The sequence below is a fragment of the Rhea americana genome, unplaced genomic scaffold, assembly GCF_003343005.1.
Source record: "Rhea americana isolate MKP2758 unplaced genomic scaffold, rheAme1 scaffold_28, whole genome shotgun sequence".
In the NCBI taxonomy this organism is placed as follows: Eukaryota; Metazoa; Chordata; class Aves; order Rheiformes; family Rheidae; genus Rhea; species Rhea americana.
The window spans coordinates 6,535,229-6,550,024 of record NW_028186401.1 but is presented as its reverse complement, the minus strand read 5'-3'; the positions used below and the strand labels follow the sequence as shown (position 1 = coordinate 6,550,024).

The 14,796-nt window shown below is 42.2% G+C and overlaps 1 protein-coding gene across 3 annotated transcripts in view; it reads left to right on the top strand.

Annotated features, from left to right (window-relative positions):
• CTXND1 (cortexin domain containing 1) overlaps nucleotides 1-14,796 on the top strand; it is a 50,183-nt gene that overhangs the window by 27,036 nt on the left and 8,351 nt on the right. For 2 of the 3 annotated variants that reach the window (XM_085308717.1, XM_085308716.1), the window contains exon 2: nucleotides 14,292-14,468. The gene's annotated coding sequence lies outside the window, so the exon portion shown is untranslated. Of the gene's footprint in view, nucleotides 1-13,241; nucleotides 13,329-14,291; nucleotides 14,469-14,796 lie in introns of those variants that run through there. The other variant, XM_085308718.1, reaches the window with a different exon arrangement.

Here is a 14,796-nt window from a genome sequence, read left to right as displayed (position 1 = left end):
GCGAAATACTTCCAGATTATATTAGTGTCACCAAATGCAGCATTTGGCACACTATATCTAAAAACAGAGTCCTAAACATTACATTTAGGAAATAAAAATGTCAATTTTAAAAGCTAAATGGTTTCTCTTGAGAGCATTTGAGACATCTGACAGCAGTTATCAATGCTGTAGCCTGCTAAATGCAAAGGGAGGGATCCTTCATTGCTTTCAGAGCAGAATGCAATACAGCAGAGCAAGAAAATGGGATGCTCTACATCCTAAACAGCATGGAGCTGACTACTGCCATTGAAGATAATTCAGAGACATTTAAAAAGTGATCCTATTGTGATCAAAGATGACAGTAACATCTCACTGAGATGCGAAATAAGGCTGACAATGAATGTACAAGTCCATTATTATTGTTGTTGCTTTTTACTGCATATTCCCCAAAATGAGAATATGGAATTCCAGGTCTGGGGATGTTGATTCCCAGAAGTCTGCTTGTGCTGTGTGCCAAAGTCCTGAYGGTGACAGAACTTCCATTCACAAATTTCAGCAGATTCTTATAAGAAAACTAAGGTGGTTTTCCTCCCTTATTGTCATCACTGCAGTTAGAAACCTAAAGTGGAACATGAATCTACTTACTGTAACTTTGGCTACAGGTTCGTTACACAAAGTTCTCCCTTTGATACATTAAATCGTGTTTTGATAGATGTGTAAAAAGATCAGGCATTGAAAAGCTAGCTGTTGTTTGAGGCAAATGTTACTTAACAAATTATATGAATCTGTGCTCTCAGTAAGCATGATATAAGATTTACTACTCAGTTCCAAAATGAAAAATTCTTGTGTAATAAATCCAATACGCGTAAATGAAATGCTCATTGAAAGGTTCTCTATTAGGGAAAAAAAAAAAACACATCAAGGTGGATTTCTATCTACTTGATCCAAACTCACTGTTCTTTACTCTTTTTGTAATTAATCCTGCAAGACAAATTGATTTCACAGAATCACAGAATCCCACAGAATCTTAGACTGGTTGAGGCTGAAAAGGATCTCTGGAGATCATGTAGTCCAAACCTCCTGCTCAAGCAGGGTCACCTAAAGCATGTTGCACAGGATCATGTCCAGGCATGTTTTGAATATCTCCACAGAAGGTGACTTCACAATCTCTGGACAACCTGTTCCAGTGCTCTGTCACCTTCGCAATAAAGAAGTTTTTTGTCATACTCAGGTGGAACTTCCTGTGTCTCAGTTTGTGCCCGTTGCCTCTTGTCCTGTCACTGGGCACCACCAAAAAGAGTCTGGCCCCATCCTCTTGACACCCTTCACCCCTTAACGTATTTGTAGACATTGATAAGATCCCCTCTCAAGTCTTCTCTTCTCCAGGCTAAACAGGCTCATCTCTCACAGCCTTTTCTCGTAGGGGAAGTGCTCCAGTCCTCTGATCGTCCTCATAGCCCTACACTGGACTCTCTCCAGTAGTTCCAGGTCTCTCTTGTACTGGGGAGCCCAAAACTGGACACAGTACTCCAGATGTGGCCTCCCCAGGGCTGAGCAGAGGGGCAGGATCACCTCCCTCAACCTGCTGGCAACAGTCTTCCTAATGCACCCCAGGAGACCACTGGCCTTCTTGGCTACAAGGKCACATTGCTGGCTCATGGTTGACTTGTCCACCAGGACTCTCTGGTCCTTCTCCACAGAGCTGCTTTCCAGCAGGTCAGCCCCCAGCCTGTGCTGGTACATGGGGTTATTCCTCCCCAGGTGCAGGACTCTGCACTTGCCCTTGTTGAACCTCATGCGGTTCCTCTGCCCCCAACTCTCCAGCCTGTCCAGGTCTCCCTGAATGGCAGCACAGCCCTCTGGTGTATCAGCCACTCCTCCCAGCTTGGTATCATCAGTAAACTTGCTGAGGGGACTCTTGTCCCTTCATCCAGGTCATTGATGGATAAGTTGAGCAAGACTGGACCCAGTACTGTGCCCTGGGGGACACCGCTAGCCACAGGSCTCCAACTAGATTGTGCGTCTAATCACAGCCCTCTGAGCTCTGCCATTCAGCCAGTTCTCAATCCACCTCATCATCCACTCATCTAACCCATGTTTCCTGAGCTTGCCTGTGAGGAAGTTATGGGAGACAATGTCAAAAGTCGTGCTGAAATCAAGGTAGCTAACATCTCTCCTCATCTACCCAGCCAGTCATTCCATCATAGAAGGCTATCAAATTGGTTAAGCAGAATTTCCCCTTGGTGAATCCATGCTGGCTACTCCTGATCACCTTCTTTTCCTCCATAAGTCTGGAGATGAGCTGTTCCGTCACCTTTCCAGGGATGGAGGTGAGGCTGACTGGCCTGTAGTTTCCTGGGTCCTCCTTTTTGCCCTTTTTGAAGACTGGAGTGACACTGGCTTTCTTCCAGTCTTCAGGCACCTCTCCTGTTCTCCATGACCTTTCAAAGATGAAGAGTGGCTAGCAATAACATCCACCAGCCCCCTCAGCATTTGTGGGTTCATCCCATAAGGGCCCATGGATTTGTGGATGTCAAGTTTGTCCAGAAGATCTCTAATCCTACCCTCCTCAACCAACGGAAAGTCTTCCTTTCTCTGAACTTTCTCCCTCATCCCCAGGGTCTGGGATTCCTGAGGGCTGCCGTTAGCAGCGAAGACTAAAGCAAAGAAGGCATTCAGCAACTCTGCCTTCTCTGTATCTTTTGTCACCAGGGTGCCTACCCTATTCGGCAGTGGGCCCRCATTTTCCCTAGTCTTCCTTTTGCTTCTGATGTATTTGAGAAATCCCTTCTTGTTGTCCTTGACATCCCTTGCCAGATTAAATTCCAAATGGGCCTTCCTTCTCACATCCCTGCATACTCTGACAATATTCCTACATTCCTCCCTGGCCAACCTGTTGCCAAAGACACACATGCTCCATTTAATAAGGCAGATCCCTTCTCTCCCCATTGGTTATCTATCTTCAAACAGTGTCCCATGGTCATAGAAACCAAAACTTTGTTGCCAACACCAGCAGTGCAGCCAGTTTTTAACTTGGAAAATTCAGCTGCTCCTCATCCCACCCTTCCCTCTCATGGGCAGGACTCAGGAGAAAATGACCTAGGCTCCCAGATGCTTTGACCACYATCTCCAGAGCTCTGAAATCCTGTTTGATGGTTTGATACCTGCCCTTGGTATCATTAGCGCCCACATGGAAGAGCAGCAGAGGGTAATAGTCTGTTGCATGGAAAAGCCTTGGCACTCTTTCCGTGACATCTTGTATTTGAGCCCTTAACAGGCAGCAAACMTCTCTAGACAAGAGGTCAGGTCAGCAGAGAGGTGCCTCTGTCCCCTGCAGCAGGGAGTTACCCACAGATTTGAGTTTCTAGAGACTGCTGGGTCAGGTTTGCTGTATATTTGCTTAATTAATTATCTCCCTTCCTCTCATTTGATACTCAGGTGACAAACTTTCACTATACCAGCTGTTTGTATGAATGTCTGAAACACTTATGATGTCAAAGGCTTTTTAGCAATTTTCTACTCCTAGTCATTTTTTTTAAATACGCCTAGTCAGCATATTTGTGGTTTTTTCAGCTCAGTCTGATATCATTTGTCACATGGATTTAGATTAATTTTTATACATTGACCTACAGGAGAGAGGGAGTTACTGTTTCTTGAGAGATGAGGAAATTATTTGAATTCCAAGGAGGATTTCAAATAAACATGTTAATGCTTAAAGTTGGAAAGTTCCTCCCTACTTGTATTAGCACTGCTTCCACTTTCTACCTTAACATTCAATACTAGAGGTGGAGATCAGAAAGTAGAGAAATACTGGTACAAAACTTGCAAGGTACAGGGCAATCCAACTCCTCTTCAGCAAAACAAGCAAATACCTAACTTAGACCATGTATTTAAGTCTGACAGTATTACTCAGACTTCTGTTAAAAGTCGAAGGCACAGAGATAGGTCAGCTCCTAAATCCTGCTTAGCCACCTCCATTCTCATTGAAGTCAGTGAGCAATTAGGAACCTAAATGCAGTTGGGCATCTCAACCCTATTTCTTTGCTTCTCGTGGGTTTGCTGAGTACATAAAGTTAGGCATTTGTTTAAGTACTTAAGCCCTTATGTGAAAACTGCATTTCAAATTATTCAGAGAAATGGTCTAAAATTAGAATATCAGCCTGACTCCTGACTACTTGCAAATCAAATTTATTTTGACAATAGCTTAACATAAGATATGGCTGAGACAGAGCTTAGAATTAAATGGTTTGTATGATTTAATGCTTTGCAACTAAAAGATGAAACCCAGAGATGGTGTCTTTTCAAATGTGTATGTTAAAGTTTTGCCAGGATTCTGTCCTCTGCATGAAAGCCAGTGAAACTGGAGCAGTTGCCATGCTACCTCACAGAAATTATTTATTAAGTCAATAACTTATTTAGTCTATTTAAAGGAGGTGAAATAAAACACTGAGATGGTATTGCTATGATGATTATGCTATCATTTTTTACTCACATTGAACAACCTGTACTGCACACAACCTTAAGACACATCAGAAGTACACTTATTCTAGGTATAGAGAACAACACCTTCATCTTCGACAAGGGTAGAATAAAGAATATTTTCATTCTAGAACCCCACAGAAAACTACTTTTCCTAGAATCTTCCATGCACAGATAGAGAAAACAGAGCCTTGATTTTACTTTCTCATCTTACAGGTGAGATGTTAACATTTTTTTAGCCATCTCTGAGAGATGAAATACAAGCCAATCTTACATCAGAACAGACAGAGTCCTAAGTTTGAAGATCCCACAGAGGAAAATTTCAATTCCCTATTCACATGATTCAGTAACTCAATGCAGTATTTGCCAGGATACAATTGGATGTGCCTTTCCTCAGTCTAATGATTGGGGTTAACTGGTTGCTTCCACCTCTCCATCCAAAACTATCCATCATTCTCCCCTTCCTGCCAGACGCCTTGAAGTCTGCCAGTGTAACTATACCTGTGGTTTCTCCCTAACCTTGTTCTAGGTTATTAAGGGGGAGATTTGTAAACCCTTTTTGACAGGTTGGATTGCTCTACTAGAAATCTGGTGTTGGGTTAGAGGGAAAGGGAAGAGCAGTAGCTCACAGTTCCCTCAAGTCACCGTGTGTGACCGCATCCCCATATCTCTTTCTAGCAGCTGGACTTTGTGTAACCATTGTGAGTTACTCCTTTGCTTCACGATTTTTGGTGCTAAAGGCTCTAGATACACTGCCTTTAGGTTAGTGGGGCATAGCCAGCTGACCAGTCAGCATCAAGTGATAGCATCTAACTTATACTAAACAGCAGTAATTAAAATCTGCCTAACCCAGAGAAGAGAGCCATAGTTAAGCRTAAAACCATCCTGGTGCAATGCTTTAAGGTTATGTTGTGTTAAGCCCTTGATAGAATCAGTCCTCAAAAGCAATTTTAATTGATTAGGGACATTCTACTCTTTATCCCCTTTATTCTCCCAAGTGAAGAAATTGTTCAAAGAAAGGTGTCTAACAGCGCAGGTCATATTTTAACATGCCTATACAGTACTGCTTTCTAACTTAGTGCCGTATCTCTCTCTCTACTAGATAAAACCCACTTTTGAATGGTTTGCAGTTACGATGTTCATTCAGCTCAGGAAAGTTGCTCCAGGCAGCTTTAACATATGGGTCTATTATTTACTCAGCAAAGTACTCTAGGGTCGCTGACCTTGGTAACATTACATGCATCAGATTATTTGTGAGCAGGCTCTCTAACATCCTTGCCACTTTGTCTTCTTYAGTGATAAGCTAATACACATATTCTCTAGTCTGAGGCTTGGTGTATTTACAGGAACTAAAATTTTACAGCAGTCTCAGGCTACTTTCTGTTGCTGCCACCTGCCCAGAAAAGCTGTAGGTCCAGGTTGAGCTCTTGTACGAATACAGATGCTGGAATAAATCTTAGTTTCAATGTTCAATTTGCAAAGCAGGCTTAAACACAAAGCACTGGGCACTGTCAGGCCCAGGTCTGACTTACGAATTGTGGTGCAATCTTGCAAGCTTCTGCTATTAAAGCAGTTCCTTATATCTTTGCTTAATATATTTCCCTATGATCTTAATAAAAACTTTCCTTTTATTCAGAAAAACAGAATAGATCATATGATTTTGTTTGCATACCTGTAGAAGAGTTAACTCAAACTCTGCTAAAACTCAAGGCCTGTGCATCCCAAGTACAGTTGACTCAAACAGTCCTGCTCTTACTGCCCAGCTCAAAGGAAAACAAGGCTCTGTCCTGCCATAATCATTGTGGCCTGCATTAGCTCCCACCTCATAAACCCCACGCGTCTCTCACGCCTGTACACATGTGCCAGAGTTCACATATGGGCTGCTAGAGGCACACAAATATTTGAATGGTAATTGTGAATATAGATGTGAACTCTGGCTCCTCAAAGTGCTCTTCTTACATGTAACTACCACCTTACATGGGATATCCTGAGGTCTGCCCATTCTCGCCTCCATTCCTCTTTCAAGTACTTCTGAGAGCTCTCATCTTCTATCAGTATAGAACAAAAAAATTTAAAAAATCCCAGCTTTTAAATAAAAAAACCCTTTTCTCTCAGTCATCCAAAACAAGTAATTCCTCATGTTAATCTGTGATGACAGAGAAGATCATGGGTTTTATTATTTGTGTGAACTAAGTAATGTCAGCAGTACCAAAAAACTGATGAAAACCAGTTACCCTCATTCACCGCTCAAGAGAAGACCTATGCTGAACCACAAAGGAGTTACAAAGGCTCTTTCTCCTGCTTCACTTTCCCCTTCCTCTGCCAAAAACTTGTTTTAAGAAACTTAACTTTTGTTGGCACAGGGCAGAGTAGGAGTAATTTCTGAACCTAGTACTGATGGAACAACACACGGCAAAACTGCAGCTGAGCAACAGAAGTTTAAATGCTGTTTTTGAGCTGAGTGTCCTGCCTTTCCAGATGCTCCTAAGCTCAGCTGTGGCATATTGAACCTGTGGGAAATCTGGAGTCATTCCCGGCCCTAACGCACAGCACTAAGATATGTAGAAGACTTTACATGGAAAACAACCCAAGGGAAAGGAAAGAACAGCCCAGCAAAGAATTTCAGATCTGCATTTGCACATATATAAAAATCCACCTTAGAAAAAGGCTAGTTCTTTAATAAGGTATGACCAGAGTCCATATATATCTTATCTATATCCATATATCTTAACAGAAAAGTATACCAAATAGGGGGAAAAAAAATTATCAGCTAATCATAATTTGCTACTTGCATAGTTTAAAGATCATTAACTGCATGCTTGGTAGAGGGCTACCTGCCAGAGAGGTGATGTTCACACAAAAGGAATTGTAGCTATCTTTTTCAAGACACATTGATTTAGGGATGTAATTATTATCTGTCAGATGCTTACTTGTTTCTTCCTAAAGTCAGGTGTACTGCAAGATAGCTAGCTTCTATTGCCTGCATTTGCAATTAAATAAGACCAAGACCACAGACATAAAATGAGTCTGTGACAATAAATAAATAAATACCAATCAGTGGACTGTCAGAGACCCACAGGGACACATTTCACCTTATTGCTCATAGGACTGAGCTCTTTCAGGTTAGTTTCCTTTAATACATGAAAAGCTTTTGAGGAATCTCATTATTATTGTGCTGAATAAGTAAATATAGAGAGTTATCTTAGAAGGATAAAATCAGTGCCTGGTTTTAAAAATACCAGAGCTACATCACAAAGATGTAAGTAGAGATTGAAGYTGCAATTGCACCACYGAGTTCTGATGGGCCTTTAATTCTTTCTTTCTTTTTTTTTTTTTTCTTTTTTTTTTTTAATAGGAATTTTCCAGGAGATAGCCTGAAATCTGCAATGATCAAGGAAACTAAGAATATAAGAAACTCATTGCTAGGTCAGATCAGTGGTCCCTCCAGCCCACTATTCTGTCTGTAGTAGTGGCAGTATGAGAGCTTTTCAGGGTTATTATGTAACCTGGTCGCATTTGGCAGTCCATGCTCCTTGAACTCCAACATCCTCAGTTGTTGGATTAGGGAAGTTACAGGGAACACCTYTGCCTAGCACTTTTGCTATTTATTTACAGACCTATTGTGCATGAATTCATCTAATCCCCTTTGAACATGCTGGTAGTGTCTCCACAATCTCCTGTGGCAACAAGTCCCAGAAGGGTCACTATATGCTGTATGAATACTTCTTTTTATCTGGTTTAAACTGACCTCCTACTATTTCTGCTGAATGCCCTCAGACCTCCTATTGTGGAATATGGTGAATTTTGTGTTCAGCTTGTCCCAATCTGTGATTTTCTAAAGGGCAAACATATTCCTCCTCAGCTGCCTTCTTCCCAAATTAAGGAGCCTCAGCTTCCGTAGGGACTTGTAAGACAGCTGATAATCCCCTTGAATACCATTTTAGGTGTTCGAAGGGAATTCCCTAATGGAAAGTATTTCTTGCTCTACCAAATGGCTTTCCTTCAAATTATAATCATCATAGTCCACCAGAAATCAAAATAATAAAAGTATCTGTGAATGTGTGTCGAGTGTTTAGGCTCAAAATGTCCACACACATTCAGAGTTTAGTGTGATCTCTTGGGGTGGGGGGGGGGGGGAAGACCTTCCAAACTGCTGAGTAAGATCAGGCATCACTCCCTGTACATTAGGTTCACTCAGAAATGCTCCTTGGCACATTAACAAGGTATTGGCTGTATGGAAATGTTTGATGCTGTGCCAGAAACACAGTCTTTTATAAATTAAACATGTACAAAGGTTCTGGCAATCTCATTTCCAATAACCCACTAACAAACTACTGATGTAGCTGAAGACATGGAGATGGAAAGTAATTGCATACAATCTTTTTAATCAGGGACTACATTTTCAATAATCTGCTGAAGTAACAAAGAAAACAACATCAGGCTGCAATACATGGCTGGAATCAAAGCTCCCTTCAGTATAGTCTTAATTAAAGAGTGTCTCTAACTGCATGTTTTATAGAATAATCAATGGGCTTCCAGCTGAGGAAAGGACCTTTCTCAATTTGATGAAACGGCTGCTTGTGTATTTACAGAGAGCATAATCAGCAAAAAAATAGCATGTAGAAACACAGGTAGAACTCAGGCTCCGGGCTGTATTTGATAGTACCCTGTGCCCCAGTACAGACTGGTATGAGGTAGAAGGGGGGAATAAAATGGCATGAATCCTCCACAACAACTCAAGCACAAAAGGAAACTATGGCCAAAGCCATCAGCAGCATAGATCCCTCAGAGCTGCCGTTACACAGCCCATCCTGCAGCAGCCCCCAAGGCTATCTGGGTGCTTGAGGACTACAGACTTTGAGGTGCTCCATGGAGCCTGCCCCAGGAGTGGGAAGGAAGAGCAGGATAAGGGTTACTGGGTGCCCTTCCACCATTTGGACATTCTTCAATGTCAAGCAGTTTGTTCTTGTGGGCACCAAAACTGTGTTCTGCCACCTATGCCACCAAAGCCCTTTCAGAAAACAGCTAACTGCTTTGACCATTCTCAGAGATTATTTTTGATTGTTCTCTGTCTTTGATTAAACAAACTAATTCTACATCCATCTATCCAGCACTTGTCACAAGTGCATTCGGCAGCTAAAAGATACTGCAAGGTTAGAGGTTTTGCCCCTCTATTCAACCATGTTATAGCATAACCACCTGTCTCAGAGAATAAGCAAGTGTAACAGTATGTGCATGGGCTGCTTTTGTCAGCCAGCCTCAATGCTAAAAGATGGTCTTTGACACATTTGATTTACTAGTATGGATATAGCCCACATGTCYTATGAAGGACAAAACAGAGACTATAAACAGCTGGGACTTAGACCAGGACCCTGACTGATCCTCCATCTCCTAAGCAAGAGGCCATTTATCCTTTCACCAAGCCTTGCTTAGTGACATGCAGAACCTGGAAGTTGCTATATTTGTTATTTACCTGCAGAGCTAGAGACCAGAGTTCAATTATCCTTAAATTCTTATCAGGATCCTTCACTCCTGCCAGTGCTGTCATGGAAATGTAATGCATGTCCTGCCTCAAGGTTTTGGTTCATCTGTAATAAAAATCATCTGGCCTCTGTCTGAAGGAAAATGCAATCCATCCTACCGAGAGACAGTTGAAAATACAGTTTATCTGGATGCCAACGGGATCCTCATCAGAAAGAGGTCTTTGTGCAGTATTCACCTACAGGACTGTACAAAAATGGAGCCTGGAAATTGGCTGATTTTCTGCAATGCTGAGCTCTTCTGGCTATTCCCACTGATTCCAGAAGGTGCTCCAAGTACTTAGCATTTCTGAAAATGGGCTAATATTTCTTTCTCCCAATTCTTACAGTTGTAACAGAAGTACTGTTGTGCTGGGGAAGGAGGGAGGGGGAAGACATGGAAAAATCTAGTAATGATATTTCTGCTTCTTCTGCCAGCAAATTAGAWCTAGATAACATGCGACAACAAGTGAGGCTTTCCAGCTGGGAAGAGTAAGTAGTAATAAGTTTCTCTAGATGTCTCAGGTAGCATAATAGCTCTGCTCCCTGAAAGAACCCTAAACTAAATTAATTTCAGGCCCCTGCCTTCTCATTTTAGAATTTCAATTATTATTTTTTTCCTCTCATTCTTCATTCCATTGAAGAGGGATAAATCTGTTTGATTGAGGTCACTTTAGCCAAGTTTTCTAAGGTTTCCCCTTAATGGTTTTTTTTTTGTTTGTGTGTTTGGTTTTTTTTTGTTGTTGTTGTTTTTTTTGTTGTTGTTTGTTTGTTTGTTTGTTTTTGTCCTTATCCAGTAACATTCCTGGGCTTTTGGGCTGTTCCTTTTTGCTAGTGACCTGGCAGCAAATATAGAACAATATTCCTGAATCTCAGTCAAAGTACCATTACTACTTAAGAGTATCTTCAAGTTCTAGGGTTTATTCGTTCAATCTTCAGTTTCTTTTGCAAGTTTGTTTCAGATTAAGATAAGGAGTAGTTCAGCTGACATCATGCCTCTGATGAGATCACGACAAAGAAATGGAGAAATATCACAGTAACTACATGCATGAGCATACACTACAAATGTCCATCCTTACTATCCACAGGGGGCTAAACCAGTTCTGAAAAGAAACAGACTCAAGCACAGGACTTAGATTGGAACCTAATGTATACCTTAGACCAGTTTTATTTTTTGTTTTGCTTTTAACCCCAAATCAGAACGCTATACTATGAGCTCTATTCTTGCTTATATTTACTCAATCAGAAACCATCTTCCTGAAAAWTTCTGAAGTAGCTGAGAAAAGTCTGTATGAAAAAAGCCTGTAATTGGTTAAGATCTGTAGGTGCTGAGGAGTACTTGCAAGCATAAAACCCACACTTCTCCCTATAGCAAAACTGTCTGTATAATACTTCCAGCTCAGTTTTCCCTTGATCTTGGTAAATAAGTACATTCTTAAACCAAAAGTTTCTTTCATTAGCGAGACTTTAACTTTTTGTTTCAAACATGTCTATCATTGATGGCTGTCCTTCAGTGGCCAGCAAGTCAGCCATGAAGCAAGGCCATATCACAAGGTAGACAGTCACGTAAAAGAGTGGCTGTTTTGCCTCAAACTATGCCTTCTGGTTTTGTAAAACATCTTCAAAGCAGGAATGGGAAAATATATATAATCTTTTCTTCCCCTCCTCTTGGCTTTGCTGCAGTGAAAAATTTCCACTAAGCTTTGTGCATAGTTCTTCTGGCTAAAAGCCAGAGTTTRATTTGTAAAATGTAACTGATGGGGACCACAGGCATGTTTGTCTCCTTCCACAGGATTTAAACAGCATGGATAGAACATAGCCCATTAAACCGAGTTCACATCGTATCTGTTCAGCCCTGGCAAGTCTTGGCATAAAGGCCAAATCCATTTGTTTCTCCAAGACTCCTTTATGTTTGCCGCTCACCATGATTAAAGGGGATCCACACACTGAGTAATTAGGGAAGCAGCTTCAGTCTCCTTATCAAAACATGTATTGAGTGAAGGATGGTCTTGGTACAGACAGACATTGCTTTTCAAGTCCATCTAATCTTTACGTATCACAGGTATTACTTTGCATTTTACTGGCGCTGTCTATTAAAGGATTTCAATGTCTGATGAATTTATGTTCTCAGAAGCCCTCCCAGGCAGAGGTAAGTATTGCATAGATGAGGATAGGGTAAATATTGTCAAAAAAAAAAAAAAAAAAAAAATCACTACAGCCCACAATAGAAAATTAAGTAGGGAACCAAATGAAGGGTCCCACAGTGCACACAGGAGATGCTGTTTTCCTTTCCCAGGGCTGGCATGGAGTATTGGCTCACACGTTGCTGAGACCCTGTCCAGCTGCAAACGGGACTAGTGAGATGAGTGAGACGTAGCATAAGACCCCAGTCTAGGGGGTTAAGGGAACACGAGAAGAAAGAACACCCAGCGTCTCCTCAAGCATCCTGTAGAAAACAGCCCTATAACCTCTGTCCTGCCCCACCTGCCTTCCTTTACCTAAGGCAAGGTGCTAGGATCCTAGCTCTTCCCACCCACGTGCCCAGGAGATGACAATTCATAACAGAAAACAACGGTTCTGCCCCGCTCTGCGTTGGTCTGAATGATGTTTTCCAGTCTCCTTCTCCTARAAAGACTCCTAGACCTCCTCATGCTCTCACTTCAGCAAGGTTTAGCCCAGGCTTATCCAAGCAAACTGAACTGCAAGAGATGGGCAAAATTTTTCTCAGCAAAGTCCAACTTTCCTCCAGTCTGCTCAGTAGCTCTGAACAGCAACTTGCTCCCAAGCACAGCATTATTTTGTTTTGTTTTTGCTAACAAGTAAGGCCACGTGCTCCTCAAGTCAAAAACGATTATTTGATTTAAGAGGAKGCTCTTAAATTATAAGCAACCCACAGTTATTTTAAGTGCATCTTGCCTCTTTTCTGCTGTGAAGATTGATGTCGCTCTTGCCGTGGGATTATGTAAGAAGGAAGCATTTGTGCAATAGTGATTTTTAACTCTTTCTTCAGATTGATGTGTTTATTCGTTTTCCTCTTTTAGGGCAACCATAAATAATGTCTTCACTCTTCAGAGGGAGTRCTGACATCCAGTAATTTATGCCTGGTTAAAAGTAAATGCATTGAGGGAACATTATTTATCTCTTGACCGTAACTGCATGGGCTATATTGAACGAAAGAGCTCTCATAAACTAGGCTGATTCTAAAGATCTGAAGTCAATAATTAAAGTAAAGAAAAATAGTGGGCTAAAAACAAATATTAAGGCTTCCTGCTTGCTACAGGTGCATAGGAGTCAAGCGCATAGGAAGCCTGAGTTGCAGAAATAAAGCATTGATTTTCTGCAGAAAGAACTGTAAGTATAAATGACAATTAATTTTTAGATGAAGCTAGTAGTTAAATTATTGCCCTCTGGGTATAAGAAGCTCATCTGTCCGTGTCTGCGGTATGTCACTGTGCCCAGAGGCAGTGAGTTTTTAATTGAAACTGGATTAAGAATATTATGATACGATTAAGCGTGCTGACTCCTCTTTTATAGATTTGAGCTTCAAATCRAAGGTAAGTTCGTCTGACGCACACACCAAAACGCCGTCCTACAGCAGCAGCTCCTCTTCCCTCCCCCGGCCACCCTCGCCCCCAGCACCGCAMTCGCCTCCGGGTCGCCTGCTGCTCGCTCCTCTCTCCCGCCCGCGCTTCCCGCGTCCCCAACCGCGTCCGGAGCCACCGCCGCGCCGTCCTTCCCCTACCCCGCGGCGCCCGTCCCGCTCGGGCCCTCTCCGTTAAAAATGATGTTAACCTCCAAGTGATGCTGAAGCCAAAAACCAGACTGGCTTCGTAAAGGTGGCAAAATTAAAGATCTGGCTGATTTCAAGGCGTTTCCTAGATTTTTTTTTTTTTTTTTGGGGGGGGGGGGGGGGGACAAAGCGGGCTGACACTGACACTCGCCAGGACAGTGGAGTTTTAGCAAAACTTTCTTTTTTCAATCACTTTTGGAGGAAAAAAAAATAAATGGCTTTAAAATCCGCTAAAGAAGAGAAGCAGACTCCCAGCCAGTGTTAACTCAGACAATATAGATTCAAAATGGGGATGGAAGTTGTTTAAGAAGAAATGCACTGATAACAACTTTGGGCTCCAACATCCTTCYTTTTGTACCATAAATGTTCTTCTAGGGAAGGGCTGGCAGAAGCGCCTTGCACAGGGCTGTCTTCGACCAGCCATGGAGCGAGTCCCTGCTGCTCAGCGGCTCCATAACCCTCATCCTGTGCGATGTGCAGCACAGATTTCCCCACTTTTTTTTTTTTTAATTATTTTATTTCAGAATGTGCTGGTGACAACAGAACGKCTTCCAGGTCCGGGCGCCTGGGCCAAGCGCTGTCTCCACGCGGGTGCAGCCTCGCAGACTAACGCGGCTTTCTAAGTATGACTACAAGAAGGATTTCAACTCCACAATGCTGGCGTGCCCGCATGTGACGGGCTTCCTGCCCCGAGCTGGAAGGTAGGGCTTTGCATGCCTAGATGAAATCACATAGTTCCCCCTCCCACCACTCCCCACCCCATATAAAGATCTATTATTTTGGGAAGGGAGTAGAGGAGAAAAAGGAGAAAAACAGACATTTTGAAATATATCCAGGGTGGAAAACCTAGTTAACTGGACTATGAACTGGTAAGGTTTAAATCAGGTCCCTGCGACGTACGTGGGACATTATTACCTTACATTTGAAGTGACAGCTCCAAGATTGTCAGGTCAGAAAAAACCCACATCTTTTAAATTGTCTTGCTTAGGATAAGAATGAACACGAACTTCAGCCACACCAGCCAGCATA